The 17,825-nt window shown below is 44.9% G+C and overlaps 1 long non-coding RNA gene across 1 annotated transcript in view; it reads left to right on the top strand.

Annotated features, from left to right (window-relative positions):
* The window catches only part of LOC126237511 (uncharacterized), a 48,921-nt gene that overhangs the window by 17,007 nt on the left and 14,089 nt on the right, over positions 1-17,825 (top strand). Inside the window, exon 2 of the long non-coding RNA XR_007545093.1 lies at positions 6,273-6,397. This is a non-coding gene — a long non-coding RNA (uncharacterized LOC126237511). The remainder of the gene's footprint in view (positions 1-6,272; positions 6,398-17,825) is intronic.

The raw sequence follows: 17,825 nt of genomic DNA, 5'->3' as shown, positions 1-17,825 counted from the left end.
AGAGCTGCATCAAACCAGTCTCAGGACTGAAGACCACAACAACAACAACAAGAGAAATACAGAAATTGGCACACTGCTGTGTGGGGTGACCTAACCTAGGTGTATCTGAGGGTGAGAGGAGCGGAGTATTTCTGACGTAATCGCCCCTGTTTCGCGAGTAGTAGTAGATATGGTGGTGGCTGGCCAGGAGCGCGAGGTTGAATGTCTTTGAGGTATTTCCATCTGGACACCAACGGTGGTGATACTCTATAAATCTAAACTCTTTCCAGTTTTCCTTTTTTCTTAATACATGAGTATTAAGCAGTGTTAAAGGATTTCCATTTCCTAGCTTACACATATATAAAGCTGTAACATTGTTAAAACTTTGTTAATATAATACCAAATCGATAGTGTGAAAACACGATCAGTCGCGGTCCCTAGGTGGTACGTCATTTGTAAATGGCTGCAAATAAGATAAAGTTGTGTTGCCTGAGGCTTCCCCGACGGATATTTTGTATAAGTGGTTCTCCGGCGAGACGTCGGATGTCATAGTGAAAACTCCACAATATCGTCACTATTGGCCATCGAATTTGGCGCCTCCACGCATGCGCACTTCCTTCCTAAGACTGACATAAATAGGGGGCTCTAGTCATACCTTAGCAGTGTGTTCGTCGCACCTGAAGATGTCGGCCAGTTGCGCTGATGAAATATTGTGGAGTTTTCATTATGACATCCGACGTCTCGCCCGAGAACCATATATACAAGAGAAAGATGAAAACTTAGACACCCAGCGACTGACATATTCTCGTGTAAAGCTTCCTGATACTGTCTGATGCAAAGGTTTCACCAATGTAATCACAGAAGTCGAACTGAGAAATACGTGTAGAAGGAAGGTAATTTCCAAAACAATCCTGCAGAGCACAAGAGATACTAGACTAGAGAAGATAGCACACAAATGGCCAAGAACAGCAGTTTAATTTCCTCTGGATTCACACAAACTGGAAGTCCAAGGAAGCCAGGCTGTGGGAAAAATATGAAGAAATCTGGTAGGTAATAATCATCGGAAGGACTAATTCAACATGTAGAAAAATCTTCTGTGACGTTAAAAGCGTTGGCGCCAGCGTTATAGAGTGGAAAAGGAAACGAACTGTTCAACACACGAGGAGAGAGTGAATGCGTGTAAGGTGAGCACTGAAGGCTTCTACGAGAGGGATAAACTCTCTGATAACTTGACAGAAAGCGAAACGTTAGTCGATACGGAAGACAAAGGCGATCGGGTATTAGACTACGAGCTTTTGATGTCTTGCTATCCCAGAAGGCATAAGGCATAGATAACACTCCACTGGAAATACTAAAATCATTGACGGAATGGCAAACAAATGACTATTTAAAGTTTGCAGAATCTATAAGCGTGGAGGTACACAATTAGACATTCGGGAAACCATCATCCACAGAGCTCCGAAGGTAGTGAGGAGAGATATGTGCCAGAACTGTCGCACAGTCAGCTTAACACGTCATGCATCCAAGTTGTTGACAAGAATAATATACAGTAGAATGTAAAACAGTATTCAGAATCTGTTCGATGACTTTCTGGAAAAGATGTAGGCACTACATAGACAGTTCCGACGCTGTACTTAATAGTGGAAGCTAGATAAGAAAAATCAAGACAAGTTCATAGGGTTTTCGAACTAACAAAATGCATTTGACAATGTAAAATGGTGCAATATGTGGTATCGTCCGAAGATTGCAACGGCACATCAAAGTCTGCAGCGGTATTCGATAGCACAGGCACTGGCGAGGGCTCACTGCAACTCGCAACGACGTACTAAAAATTGACTATCACTGGCAAATTACGGCATTCCTTGACAAGAGAAGTCTACTAAATTTAAACATCGGCCTAAGTTGGAGGTATAACTTTGTGACAACCTATATTTGGAGGAGAGCACGGTACATTAGTGCATCATGGAGTGTGGGAAAACCGGTAAAAGAGAGAATCGAATTCCCAGTGTGAATCCTCTGCTAACTCCTCAACTTCCCGTCCTTCCCAGCCCACATCGAAAACCTCGACACGCTTACCCGAGTTGAATAATCCTTTTGATTCCCCTGTAATCACCAGACTCCATAAGTGGCATGCATTAAAAACACATTTCATCATCCATACACCTACACACTCCACATCCTATACCAACACAGTTTCAACCGGATCATTCTCCCAGACAGTGAGATCCGCCCCAATATTTATCCCTCCCACCAACTATAGTTCCCCACCTATGCCACTCCACATCATGGCTGCCCCTCTCTCATTTCCCCCCTCCACCCCCTTCCCTTCTTGGTATCACAGGCCCACCCAACCACCAGACTCTTCCTCACCTTCTGTCATCCAACTATCCACACCAACGCCCATACATTCTCCCATCCTACCGACTCCTCTATTTCTTCTACTCATAACCCTCATACCTACAGAACACATTTTCTCCTCTTGCTATTTTGTCTAAAAGTGACATAGTGAGACCGTGGCTGTGTACAATTAATGTAGGTTGATTCTTACAAAGAAGAGGACAGCAACTAGCCACTATTAATAGTGCAATTTATTTAAGTAAATAGCACCGTAACCGGTTTCGAAGTGACAAGTTCATCATCAGACGGCTGTTCACATGATTTGCAAGATACACTTTACATAATCGTCAGTATTTCCCATTTGATTTCTTATATTTTTATGAAGTTATAAGAATGTTGCAGCCTCAGTCCCTTGTAAATGTAAAACTAGGAATTAGAAAAGTATACAACTAACACTTTACGTTTTAAGGAAACAGTAAAGTTTTTGCTGGCGTCCGTGCTCTTATACCACTGGAACATGCACAGAGCGTGAGGGGGTAGTGGAGAGCCTTATGTCTTTGGCTGCCAGTAGCCAAGCATGACACCAAATTTTTCGTTGTAAATTTTCTTTTTCATTTCGTTTCTTTTTTCTAAAAGACACTTTGCTCGATGCGGCACACATTTAGATCCCAATGTCCGTTCAGTGACCCAGGTGCCAGAAGCAAGAACCTATACCAGCAGCACCGGCTGGATAGGGGTGTAGGGGTGCGAACGAGGGCGCTCACCACGTCGAGCGCCGGAAGAGCAGTACACAAGAAAAGCGGAACTCTCCTGCTCTGTAACAGAGAACTGAATAAGTGACCAGGCTACACTGGAAGAACATTGAAATCAACAGTCGGGATCGCAATAATATTTGTTTACTTACATGTTTCGGCTTACGTTAAAGACATCTTCAGAATTATTGGCCCCTACGGCTGGTGCTGGTGGATCCTCGGTTTTCTCACGATGCCACGTTCTTAAACCGAGGATCCGCCAGCACGAGCCATAGGAGGCCAAGAATTCTGAATATGGCTTTAACATCAGCCGAAACCTGTAAGTAAACAAGTATTATTGCGATCCCGACTGTTCATTTTAACCTGAATAACGCACCAAATCGGTGCACACCGAAGACAATGTTGTCGAAATTTATGGACACTGCAAGGAACACCACCATTTTACAATGACATTTACAGAAAAACAGAGCCAAAGAAGGAAACATTACTTATGCATTACCATAAAATTTAATCGGAAAGCCTTTATAAACTCTGAGTTCTTCATATTTGTTATTGAACACTCTATTACGAATTGCCAAAAAAGTAAAACAGAAATGCATTACTGAAAATAAAGTCACTGTGAACTCCGAACCGGAAAAAAAACAATTCACAGAATCGACACAAACGAGCACTCACCATCTCTGCTTAACGTTCCTCTATTGTGTGCAATTAATAATTCAAATGGGTACACATAATAAGCAGACAGCAGCCGCTCTAAGCTACACCCGATGTTAATGAAAGTAGGGAACTCTCAGTTGCTGGCCGGAATGGCCGAGTGGTTGTAGGCGCCTCAGTCTGGTACCGCGCGACCGCTACGTTCGCAGGTTCGAATCATCCCTCGGGCATGGATGTGTGTGATGTCCTTAGGTTAGTTAGATTTAAGTAGTTCTAAGTTCTAGGGGACTGATGACCTCAGAAGTTAAGTCCCATAGTGCTCAGAGCCATTTTAACCATTTGAACTCTCATTTAGTACCTTGATTAGCTTGGCACCGCGTAGTACTAAGCAGGCTCTCTTATAACAAACTATGACTGCTGTTACGGGCATTAGTGTAGCTTCAGTTTAGAGTGGGGCTTAATCCTTTTGAAATTAAACAGGCACTAGCCATAACTTAAAATCAAACGCGCCATAGCAGTAAGGTGCGACCTCACGAAAGACACGTTAGGAGCGCCACAGCTGTCCAGAAAGGATTAGCCCAGATAGATGTTTAGCCTCTCGCTCCTAGATAGCCAACATCATATCCACTACTATCCGCCATCCAGCGGCGAGAATCCGTGTCACGCTTTGAGCCTCTCGCCCTCCGGTGGCGTCATTCAGCATCTAGGCTAGATTACACCACACAACAGCGAGTGCTCTCTTCAGTTAATACATTTATGCTACCACCTGATATTACTGTCTAACGAACATTTGTTTTGATGACACTTCAGTGACTTTACATTTAGTCATTCCATTTCTGTCCCTCTTCTCCTGAACGACTTCGTCTGACCTGCTACCACTGCTACTGTCGTCTGTCTTGATATTATTTCTGTGCATCGTCACTTCTTACCGTGTGTAACCTTGGCTCTTCTAGTATCCCTCCCTGCAGTGCTCCAGATCATCTGGCTGAGTCCGTTCCACAACGTATGCTCCCGTACTGATTGTGTTGTCTAGTGTGTGTAAATCGTTTTTCCTACGAGCATTAATGGTCACAGTATAGAGGTACGTGTAGTGGGTCCCTCCCCCGTCCCCTCCCTCCCTCCCTCCCTCTCTCTCTCTCTCTCTCTCTCTCTCTCTCTCTCTCTCTCTCTCTCGTCTCTCTCTCTCTAACTCTCTCTCCACAGCCGGAATCAGTTTGCTGACCAAGGTTTACGCGCAGTAGCTGGGACTTGTTTATTTGTAACCGAAACCAGTCATGTTATTACAGAGAGGAAAATTACAGCTTAACGTGTAATCCGAAACGCTTGTCGTTACTGGTAAGTCTTCACATCACTAAAAGGTGTGAAGCTTCGACGAGAGTGAAATATTCCGCACTCCGACAAGGATTTGATCTCACTATCTTCAGAAGAGCACGATGAACAAATAAACCAGTGCTTCTACTGACATTGCGTGCCTATGGAATATCGTCTCAGTAATGTCAGTGGAGTCGTGATATCCTGTTTGAGCCGTCACAGTTCGTAGCAACTGACGGAAAGTGATTTCTGGCGTTCGCCCTCTGCTGTTCCTTATGTATATAAACGAATAAGGAGATAATCTGTGCTGCCGTCTTAGGTGGTTTGTAGATGATACTGTCATTTATCTTCTACTAAAGTCATCAGTAGATCAAAACAAATTGCAAAACGATTTAGAAAAGATATCTGAATGGTGCGAAAATTGGCAGTTGACCCTAAATAACGAAAGGTGTGAGGGCATTCACATGACTGCTACAAGGAATCCGTTAATGTTCCGCTACACGGTAAATCAGTCAAATCTAAAGGCCGTAAATTCAACTAAATAGCTATGAATTACAATTACGGGCAACTAAATAAAAAAAAGACTTAGAAAATTTTGTGAGTAAGGCTAACCAAAGACTGCGTTTTATTGGCAGGAGACTTAGAAAATGTACCTGATCTAGTAAAGAGACTGCCCACGGTATGCTTGTCCGTCGTCTTTTGGAGTACTGCTTTGTGGTCTGGGATCCTTACCAGATAGGATTAGCAGAGCACATAGATATAGTTGAAAGAAGGCAGCATGTATTGCATGATCCAGAAATAGCGTATTTGGGTGGCAATCATTAAAATAACGGAGTTTTTCGTTCGGTGGAATCTTCTGACAAAATTTAAATCACCGACTTTCTCCTCCGACTGCGAAAATTTTTTATTGATGACGACCTACAAAAGAAGGAACGATCATTACGATAAAATAAGGATAATGACAGGTCCCACGGCAATATGTAGATGTTCATTTTTTCCCAGCGCTATTCGAGATTGGAATGATAGAAAGTCAGTATGAAGGTCGTTAGATGAATCCTCTGCCAGGAACTTAAATGTGATCTGCAAAGTATCCATGTAGCTGTCAAATACTGTAAAACAGCCACATTCATGCCCTACTCATTTACAAGTAGAAAGATTTATGCCAAAATATTTCTTTTGTTATTTTTTGTGAAATCTTGATCGGCGGGCGCCACACAACAGTGGGTGATGTGTGTGTAGTGGCAGCCCCCTCTCGGTAGCCGGGGTGCCGGATGCGGTGTGAGGGCGGCGCCCCAGCTGGCCGCTCCTTCAGCCGCAACTCGACGCCGCAGCGAGAGGGCACCGACCGGTCCTTACCCTGTGCGGTGAGTAGCACAGCCACCCAGTACTACACTTCCCCAGGTGTTCAGTTATTTTAAGATAAGCGTGTCGTCTTAGACACCAAAATGTAGCGTGATATTAAAAAGGGCCCCTTGTTCGTATCAGGTTCATATTTTGCCTACACCTATTGGTTTCTTGAAGTTAATCTTTACTAGCTCTGAATTCATCTCCAAACATTTCTACTGTGCCGAGCCCCTGTAATGAGGCTCATAGCAACGCAGGTACACCGCATTTCTCTCATTCTCTGAGCTACTTTGTTGCATTTACCTCCACCCCTTTACTACTGTATTTATTTTGGGGAAGAGGATTTGGGACCGGATTCTTTTCTATTATACTCTGCTTGACAACAGCTGAGGAACAACTGACATTTGCTAAGGAACTACTGCCAACTGCTTCCGAACAACCGACAACTGTTGAGGAACATGCGACCACTGCTTCAAAAGTGGCTCTGAGTACTATGGGACTTAACTTCTGAGGTCATCAGTCCCCTAGAACTTAGAACTGCTTAAACCTAACTAACCGAAGGACATCACACACAGCCATGCCCGAGGCAGGATTCGAACCTGCGACCGTAGCAGTCGCGCGGTTCCGGACTGTAGCGGGTAGTACCGCTCGGGCACCGAGGCCGGCGCGCCCACTGGTAGTAAAAGAAATGTAGAGGGCGGGACGTCTTAACTGCGGCGAAGCCTGTCGACGAACGCTCAGGCACACATTCGATAGTTCTCGCAGTACGGTATTTCACAAAGGATGATGTGGAACTGGACAGTGTGACATTCCGTATGGTACGGCAACATCTCTGCAAGACATCATTTGAGTGCTTTTCTTTTTGTTGATCTCATTTTGTTCTATATTGTCCGTTGAATTCGTTTTGGGCGGACGTCTGATGACACCCGTTGACGATCTTCGTTGATTCGTTAACTCAGTTTTTCTTTTTATTACAGAGGGCAGCTAAACCCCTGAACGAACACACTGAGCTACCGTGCCGGCATTATCTCTGGCACGCTCCACGTGAGACCCACATTTCCAGCTTACTGTCCACACACCACATTTATAGTACCCCTGCCCTCTGTACTCGTTACTCGCGGCAGTCAATCTACCGATTCTCGTAAGAGTTTGAGCAATGTGAGCGCATTTGCACTCAAAAGATCATGTGCGAAAGAAACCTACCATACAGATAATGCTTACAAGCCAATGATCCTCTTCAGTGGGGATGCCCTCACTTTGCTCAAACTCTTAAGGGAATCGGTAGATTGACTGCCGCGAGTAATGAGTATAGTGGGCAAGGGCACTACAAGTGTAGTGTTTGGACAGTAAGTTGGAAATGTGGGTCTCGCCGGGAGCGTGCCAGAGATAAGTCCCTACAGTCGCACTATCCTATGGGTCCTCGATAGCCAGATAGAGCGTCTGCCATGTAAGGAGGACATCCTGGGTTCGATTCCCGGCCGGGGCACACATTTTCAACAGTCCCATTTGATATTTATCAACGCCTCTAAGCAGCTAATTGTTGGGATTTCATTGTAATTCGATTCTTCGATAGCTGCTAGATCAACAATGGTATCTGGTCTTTAGGACATGTCCGAAAGAACAGACACCATTTCCATATTGTCATATATCGCTAGCAAAGAGCTTCACAAATGTAACGAGGTCATAACGCGTTGATCCACCTCTCGCCCTCATGCAATCCGTTATTCGAGTTGTCACTGATCGATAGAATTGTTGAATGTCCTCGTCAGGGATATGATGCCACATTTTGTCCATATCGTCAAAATCCTGAGAGCGCCTTGCCCATAGTGCTCCAAACGTTCTCAGTTCTCAGATGGGGCGAGTTCAGACGACCTTGCCGGCCAAGATTGGGTTTGGCAAAGACGAAGACAAGCGGTAGGAATCCTCGCCGTTTGTGGGCGCGCGTTTTCTTGCTCAAATGTAAACGCAGAACGCCTTTCCAAGATGGGCAACAAAACCGGACGTACAAAACCGTCAACGTACCGCTGTGCTGTAAGTGTGCGGCGGATGGCAACCAAAGCTGTCCTGCTATGAAAATAAATGGGACGCCAGACCGTCACTGCTGGTTGTCGGGTCGTAATGCAGGCCACAGTGGTCACCCCACCACTGTCTGGGCCATCTCCAGAGCCGTCTCGCCTCCGCTGGTTATCGGGATTCGGCTCGAAGTGGGGCTCATCACTGGAAACAATTCTGCACCATTGAATGGATTCCAGACCGAGACGCCCCGGAGAGCGTTGGGATGGAAACCTGACTGTCGCCCAACGTACGACGCTACAGGCAGGAGTAACTGTCTGGGGTGCCATTTCATTCCATAGCAGGAACCCTGTGGTTCTAATGTGCGGAACCCTTACAGCACAAAGGTACAACGAGGATGTTCTACGGCCAGTTTTGTAGCTCTTCATGGCAAATCTTCCTGGGCAAGATAATTCCCGCCTGCACAATGCGAGACTTTCTATTGATCGACTCCGTGCTTACCAAACCCTACCTTGACCAGCAAGGTCACCGGATCTCTCCACAAATGAGCTTAGTAAAAAGAGAGAAAGAAGATTACTTGTGAGTGAGATTACCTGCAAGTGAACAGGGTACTTAAGAAAGAAAGTAGTCAGTTTGATACCCCATTCTGGAGTGGGTCTCGGGGAGGGGGGGTGGCAGGTTTTTGGGAGTGGAAAAATCTTAAATTATAATACAGCTTCAAAACGATCAGTTAAACGAGGCAATGAAAGTTTTGAATAAATGAAGAATAGGGAGAATAGTTTGGAAATACAAACAATACATAAAATCTTGTGTCTTACTGCAAATTATCTTCGACGTTGTGAAACAAATGCCAAATGAAGCGCTGGAGTTGGTCACCTTGAGTGCGTCTTTCAAAATAGCAAAACTTGCTAGTAGCAGTGTTGCCAGCTCAGTTTCTACCATGCACCTATACAATACTTAAAATGTACCTACTTCAGCTTGTAAGCCCCCGCACACAAAGGGAAACTTTATAACATAGAAAAAAAGAGAAGTGTAAGCATATGACGGTGTAGCATTTGCTATACAGCAACTTTAATCACCTATAGCAGTATCGCTGGGAAAAACTCTTCGTAACAAAAAATAAGTAAAATATGAACTATCTATCACGTTCCGTAGGTCTGTTGAGCCCAGACATCATTATCAAGTGGCCTTAATTTTTTCTGCTGTATCTCTAACTTCCTTTCATATGTTCCATAATTAGTGTTCATTCAGGGCGTTGAAGCCATAACCAATACACATTAATACTGAGATCATACGAAAAACCTGATTTTGGAGCTGAAGCAGCTAAACTCCGCTTCAGGATCTGTTAATCCAGTTTCGTCGTATTTCAAACTGTTTGTGATCCAACAACTATATTAAGCATTTCACTGTCACTTTTCTCTACAGTAAATGGAAGTGCTTTCAGAACAGCTTGTTTTGAGCCGTAAATCGTGGTCGTGGCAGGACGGACGCCTCAATATCCGTCCACAGGAGTTTCTCCTTTATGTACTACGGTCACACTAAATATGTTGTTGTTGTTGTTGTTGTGGTCTTCAGTCCTGAGACTGGTTTGATGCAGCTCTCCATGCTACTCTATCCTGTGCAAGCTTCTTCATCTCCCAGTACCTACTGCAACCTACATCCTTCTGAATCTGCTTAGTGTATTCATCTCTTGGTCTCCCCCTACGATTTTTACCCTCCACGCTGCCCTCCAATACTAAATTGGTGATCCCTCGATGCCTCAGAACATGTCCTACCAACCGATCCCTTCTTCTGGTCAAGTTGTGCCACAAACTCCTCTTCTCCCCAATCCTATTCAGTACCTCCTCATTAGTTATGTGATCTACCCATCTAATCTTCAGCATTCTTCTGTAGCACCAAATTTCGAAAGCTTCTATTCTCTTCTTGTCTAAACTATTTACCGTCCATGTTTCACTTCCATACATGGCTACACTCCATACAAATACTTTCAGAAATGACTTCCTGACACTTAAATCTATACTCGATGATAACAAATTTCTCTTCTTCAGAAACGCTTTCCTTACCATTGCACGTCTACATTTTATATCCTCTCTACTTCGACCATCATCAGTTATTTTGCTCCCCAAATAGCAAAACACCTTTACTACTTTAAGCGTCTCATTTCCTAATCTAATACCCTCAACATCACCCGACTTAATTCGACTACATTCCATTATCCTCGTTTTGCTTTTGTTGATGTTCATCTTATATCCTCCCTTCAAGACACCTTCCATTCCGTTCAACTGCTGTTCCAAGTCCTTTGCTGTCTCTGACAGAATTTCAATGTCATCGGCGAACCTCAAAGTTTTTATCTCTTCTCCATGGATTTTAATACCTACTCCGAATTTTTCTTTTGTTTCCTTTACTGCTTACTCAATATACAGATTGAATAACATCGGGGAGAGGCTACAACCGTCTCACTCCCTTCCCAACCACTGCTTCCCTTTCATGTCCCTCGACTCTTATAAGTGCCATCTGGTTTCTGTACAAATTGTAAATAGCCTTTCGCTCCCTGTATTTTACCCCTGCCACCTTTAGAATTTGAAAGAGAGTATTCCAGTCAACATTGTCAAAAGGTTTCTCTAAGTCTACAAATGCTAGAAACGTGGGTTTGCCTTTCCTTAATCTTTCTTCTAAGATAAGTCGTAAGGTCAGTATTGCCTCACGTGTTCCAGTATTTCTACGGAATCCAAACTGATCTTCCCCGAGGTCGGCTTCTACTAGTTTCTCCATTCGTCTGTAAAGAATTCGTGTTAGTATTTTGCAGCTGTGGCTTATTAAACTGATTGTTCGGTAATTCTCACATCTGTCAACACCTGCTTTCTTTGGGATTGGAATTATTATATTCTTCTTGAAGTCTGAGGGTATTTCGCCTGTTTCATACATCTTGCTCACCAGGTGGTAGAGTTTTGTCAGGACTGGCTCTCCCAAGGCCGTCAGTAGTTCTAATGGAATGTTGTCTACTCCCGGGGCCTTGTCTGGACTCAGGTCTGTCAGTGCTCTGTCAAACTTGTCACGTAGTATCACGCAGTATCTTATCTCCCATTGCATCTTCACCTACATTCTCTTCCATTTGCATAATATTGTCCTCAAGTACATCGCCCTTGTAAAGACCCTCTATATACTCCTTCCACCTTTCTGCTTTCCCTTCTTTACTTAGAACTGGATTTCCATCTGTGCTCTTGATGTTCATAAAAGTGGTTCTCCTTTCTCCAAAGGTCTCTTTAATTTTCCTGTAGGCAGTATCTATCTTACCCCTAGTGAGATAAGCCTCTACATCCTTACATTTTTCCTCTAGCCATCCCTGCTTAGCCATTTTGCACTTCCTGTCGATCTCATTTTTGAGACGTTTGTATTCCTTTTTGCCTGCTTCATTTACTGCATTTTTATATTTTCTCCTTTCATCAATTAAATTCAATATTTCTTCTGTTATCCAAGGATTTCTACTAGCCCTCGTCTTTTTACCTACTTGATCCTCTGCTGCCTTCACTACTTCATCCCTCAAAGCTACCCAATCTTCTTCTCCTGTATTTCTTTCCCCCATTCCTGTCAATTGTTCCCTTATGCTCTCCCTGAAACTCTGTACAACCTTTGGTTCTTACAATTTATCCAGGTCCCATCTCCTTAAATTCCCACCTTTTTGCGGTTTCTTCAGTTTCAATCTGCAGTGCATAACCAATAGATTGTGGTCAGAATCCACATCTGCCCCTGGAAATGTCTTACAATTTAAAACCTGGTTCCTAAATCTCTGTCTTACCATTATATAATCTATCAGATACCTTTTAGTATCTCCAGGGTTCTTCCATGTATACAACCTTCTATCATGATACTTAAACCAAGTGTTAGCTATGATTAAGTTGTGCTCTGTGCAAAATTCTACCAGGCGGCTTCCTCTTTCATTTCTTAGCCCCAATCCATATTCACCTACTACGTTTCCTTCTCTCCCTTTTCCTACACTCGAATTCCAGTCACCCATGACTATTAAATTTTCGTCTCCCTTCACCATCTGAATAATTTCTTTTATTTCATCATACATTTCTTCAATTTCTTCGTCATCTGCAGAGCTAGTTGGCATATAAACTTGTACTACTGTAGTAGGTGTGGGCTTCGTATCTATCTTGGTCACAATAATGCGTTCACTAAGCTGTTTGTAGTAGCTTACCCGCGTTCCTATTTTCCTATTCATTATTAAACCTACTCCTGCATTATTCCTATTTGACTTTGTGTTTATAACCCTGTGGTCACCTGACCAGAAGTCTTGTTCCTCCTGCCACAGAACTTCACTAATTCCCACTATATCTAACTTTAACCTATCCATTTCCCTTTTCAAATTTTCTAACCTACCTGCCCGATTAAGGGATCTGACATTCCACACCCGATCCGTAGAACGCCAGTTTTCTTTCTCCTGATAACGACATCCTCTTGAGTAGTACACGCCTGCTGATCCGAATGGGGGACTATTTTGCCTCCGGAATGTTTTACCCAAGAGGACGCCATCATCATTTAATCATACAGTAAAGCTGCATGCCCTTGGGAAAAATTACGGCCGTAGTTTCCCCTTGCTTTCAGCCGTTCGCAGTACCAGCACAGCAAGGCCGTTTTGGTTATTGTTACAAGGCCAGATCAGTCAATAATTCAGACTGTTGCCCTTGCAACTACTGAAAAGGCTGCTGCCCCTCTTCAGGAACCACACGCTTGTCTGGCCTCTCAACAGATACCCCTCCGTTGTGGTTGTACCTACGGTTCGGCTATCTGTATCGCTGAGGCACGCAAGCCTCCCCACCAACGGCAAGGTCCATGGTTCATGGGGAAGACACTAAATAGGCAATGGCAATTTACGCACATTTTTCCCAAAAATAAAGTATTTATATATAAGTTACTAGCTGCCTTAGGACTTTCCACTTTGTACATTAGAAGCTCCGACGGTACCGCCGGCAGCGTTGTACTTAACTGTGTTGGTTTTATACAGATCTCGTGTCACACCTGTTGTCTCGGTACTGCCACGCAGTCTCCACGGCCGTGATGCGAACTCAACTCTCCCGGTTTCCAGCAGCCGGCGGTTGACACATTCATTGTAGAGAAACAGTGTTGGCTTGCTCTGTTTATTAATGGACAGCAATTGATAATTAAGCAGCGAGTGAAGTGTGACATAGTGGTCGAACTGTCGTTTATGTGACTGATACAGGTCTATACCTGCTGTGCTTGTTAGACACATACGTGGGGGAGTTGGAAAATAAGTTTGTCCTGTCAACTTTGATCAGAGTTGTTTGTGAAAGGAAATAAAAGAGAATGAGACATTAAAGATAAGACAAATCTTTATTTTTCTACATAATTTACAAGTACATTGAGACATCTGTCATACCGCTTTATAAGCTTAACAAACCCTCCAGGAAAAAATCAGAGCGTTGCATACAGAAGAAGCGTTGAACGTCTTGTTTGACGTCAGCATTGCTGGAAAAGCACCTTCCGCCGAGAGTCTTCTTCAAAGCAGGAAACAGATGGAAGTCACTTGGTGCAAGATCCGGACTGTAAGGCGGATGGTGTAGGCGCTTCCAACCGAGACTTGCAATATGGTTTTGCGTTGCAGTCGCAGTGTGTGGTCTCGCATTGTCATCCAACAGCAGAACAGCAGATCTGAGAAGGCCAGTCCGCTTTTTACGAATCACCTCTTTCAATTTCGACAGAGTGGCGCAGTACCGCGCCGCATTGATGATTGCATCCTCAGGAAAATCCAGCAGCAAAACTCCTTTGGCGTCCCAGAAAACGGTGAGTAGCACTTTACCTGCAGACGGAGTGCTTTTGCTTTCGGACAGTTGATGACGGATGTTTCCACTCCATGGATGTGGCCTTCGATTCGGGAGCGTAACGGTGGACCCACGTTTCATCCCCCGTCACAATCCGAAGCAGAAGCTCATTGCCAGATTCATGGTAACGCGGTCGACCTCTACCCAATGGTGTATCGGTGTCTTGCACGTGCGCGTTCACCTGCCGTGTCGTCTTTCACCCACATCACACAACTCTGCTCACAGTCGACGGGGGAAACTTATTTTCCAACTCCCCCTCGTACTTCATTTGCCACACACAATTTTTTTCTATCTATTAACCTCGAACAATAGTCATGCTGCTGAAAACATTCTGCCAATGCTCTTATCACTCGCTTTAGACTTCCCAGTAAAGACCACAGCAGAGCAAACACCGTGTTGAAGTTTAACATTTGCTCATTCATCTGACATTGTGCAGAGATTAGTAGTTTAATGTGAAAAGGATTTCTGACTGTGACGTGACGTGTTTTCATCAGGGTAGGTGCAAATGTTGTAAACACTTACAATGTCTGACGGCAGGAAGCTTCTCTCTGGAAGTCAGTATAGGAACAGACGAGCTGAAGAAGAAAAAGTAGATGAAAAAATGATATTTTTCGTTGGATATTTTTTTTCAAACTAAGGAAGGTTTTGGTCAAAATGATTCAGCTGCGAATGCAGTTGCTGAAATGAATCAGGGGAAGCCTTCGGCAGTTGAAGATGGACCTTCATCGCCACTTGGTTAGTCGGATATGGTGTGCAAGCTCTCTAAGGAATCTGAAACTGTTTCAGCTGAGTGTAGAAACTGCACATCTCACAGTCTGATACTGCAAAACGGCCGACAAAACATACGATTTTGTTGATACAGCCTTTGTTATAAGAGTTCCTCCAAAACAAAGTGGTTCAAATGGCTCTGAGCACTATGGGACGTAACATCTATGGTCATCAGTCCCCTAGAACTTAGAACTACTTAAACCTAACTAACCTACGGATATCACACCACACCCAGTCATCACGAGGCCTCCAAAACAAATAACGGTATTTTGCAGTTGTCCTAAGGATGAATCATTTTCGTTACTTTACTTCTAGAAATAGAAATTAACGTATTTGGAATGGTGAAATTGTTAACTGAGAGTAATTAGCGTGTTCGAAAAGTGCAGATGTCGGGTTTTGTTTCTGCTGCAAAGTCTTTTCTGACATTCAAATATTACTCGCTTCAGGTGGTAACAGTGAACGGTGGTACATTTCTGAGAATTTACCTAGCCACGGTAGGTCCCAAGTTATTAATTGGAAAATTTGATTCAGTTCATGTAGAAAAAATTAAGAGAAAAATGAAACAATTCACGTGCTCCAACAATAATTTATAAATAAATATCGTCTTTATTGAAATCATTTAACTACTACAGTATCATTTGGCACTGTACACCAGATATTCCTGGATTGAGGAAATAACGATCATAGTGTGTTTCGTCGAAGTGATTTCTGGTCCAACATATTTGCACAGATATAAGTAAAGCTATTGACAGAGGTACTACCGGGAAGATCTAAAATTCCTTCATTAGCTACTACGCGTTGGAAACCCGGTAAACGAACTCTAAACAGGAAACCCGACAATAGGTGGTACAATGCCGATAATAAAGAGACGGAAGAAGAAACAGTTCCGTCGCTCACAGCTCCAGGCTTCATTGGCTTCCGTCACACAGCTTGAGGCTGCTGCCAAGGGGCGTCACTGTGGGGGGTCAAATGCAGGGATGCGAGAGACGTCGTGCACGTCCCACGTGTCCTCAGACCGGTCCACTGCTGTGGCCGCTCCGTGTACTCCCTACACTGAGGTTGACCCCTCACCCGTGGTCGAGTGGGAGAACATTAAAAAGTCTGGCAGGCAGCGAAAATCTTTCCAAGCGGCCGATCGTAGGGTCTCCCCGGTTCGTTTGACGAACAGGATTCAGGCATCATCTGTGGCTGACGATGTCTCTGAGCCAGATGCAGTCGTCCACCCTGTTCCAGAGGAAGCTTCTCGTCCCACAAACTCTGGGAGTTCGCAGAAGGTGAGTTTGCTGGTAGTTGGGAGCTCCAATGTTAGGTGCATAATGCAGCCCCTTAGGAACATGGCTGCCAAGGAGGGGAAGGAAGTCAGTGTGCACACTGTGTGCATACTGGAGGGGGAGTCATTCCGGATGTGGAAAGGCTGCTTCCGGATGCCATGAAGAGTACAGGGTGCAGCCAACTGTAGGTGGTGGCTCATGTCGGTGCCAATGACGTATGTCCCTTTGGATCACAGGAGATTCTCTCTGGTTTTGGGCGGCTAGTGGAAATGGTAAAGACTACCAGGCTGCAGCATCGTCGATAGAAACGACTGTGGTCCTTTGGTGCAGAGCCGAATGGAGGGCTCAGGCGGTTCTGTGTCCGTGTAGACTGCAGATTCCTTGACTGCGCCATCAGGTGGTGGGTTTCCGGGTTCTGCTAAATAGGTCAGGAGTCCACTACACACAGGAAGCGGCTACACGGTTAGCGGGGTCTGTGTGGAAAGGACTGGGCGGTTTTATAGGTTAGAGGGCCTCAGGGAACTACAGGAAAGTCGTCCGTCCGAAAGGGGGCAGGTAAAACACAGTAAGGTAGTTGTAGAAACGATCGGTACTGTAGTTGTAACTTCTCGTAACAGTGTTGGGAAAGAACCAGATCTCCAAGCCCTAATAAAAGCACTGAAGCTCAAATAGTTATAGGTACAGAAAGCTGGCTAAAGCTGGAAATAGGTTTGGCAGAAATTTTTTCTAACAGTGTCCAGAAAAGATAGATTACATACATTTGGTGGTGGTGTATTTATTGCTGTCAGAAGAAGTTTGCCTTGCAGTGAAATTGAAATAGATAGTTCCTGCGAAATATACTCCTGGAAATGGAAAAAAGAACACATTGACACCGGTGTGTCAGACCCACCATACTTGCTCCGGACACTGCGAGAGGGCTGTACAAGCAATGATCACACGCACGGCACAGCGGACACACCAGGAACCGCGGTGTTGGCCGTCGAATGGCGCTAGCTGCGCAGCATTTGTGCACCGCCGCCGTCAGTGTCAGCCAGTTTGCCGTGGAATACGGAGCTCCATCGCAGTCTTTAACACTGGTAGCATGCCGCGACAGCGTGGATGTGAACCGTATGTGCAGTTGACGGACTTTGAGCGAGGGCGTATAGTGGGCATGCGGGAGGCCGGGTGGACGTACCGCCGAATTGCTCAACACGTGGGGCGTGAGGTCTCCACAGTACATCGATGTTGTCGCCAGTGGTCGGCGGAAGGTGCACGTGCCCGTCGACCTGGGACCGGACCGCAGCGACGCACGGATGCACGCCAAGACCGTAGGATCCTACGCAGTGCCGTAGGGGACCGCACCGCCACTTCCCAGCAAATTAGGGACACTGTTGCTCCTGGGGTATCGGCGAGGACCATTCGCAACCGTCTCCATGAAGCTGGTCTACGGTCCCGCACACCGTTAGGCCGTCTTCCGCTCACGCCCCAACATCGTGCAGCCCGCCTCCAGTGGTGTCGCGACAGGCGTGAATGGAGGGACGAATGGAGACGTGTCGTCTTCAGCGATGAGAGTC

The sequence above is a fragment of the Schistocerca nitens genome, chromosome 2 (genome assembly GCF_023898315.1).
Source record: "Schistocerca nitens isolate TAMUIC-IGC-003100 chromosome 2, iqSchNite1.1, whole genome shotgun sequence".
NCBI lineage: Eukaryota > Metazoa > Arthropoda > Insecta > Orthoptera > Acrididae > Schistocerca > Schistocerca nitens.
This window is presented reverse-complemented; position numbering and strand designations above follow the sequence as displayed.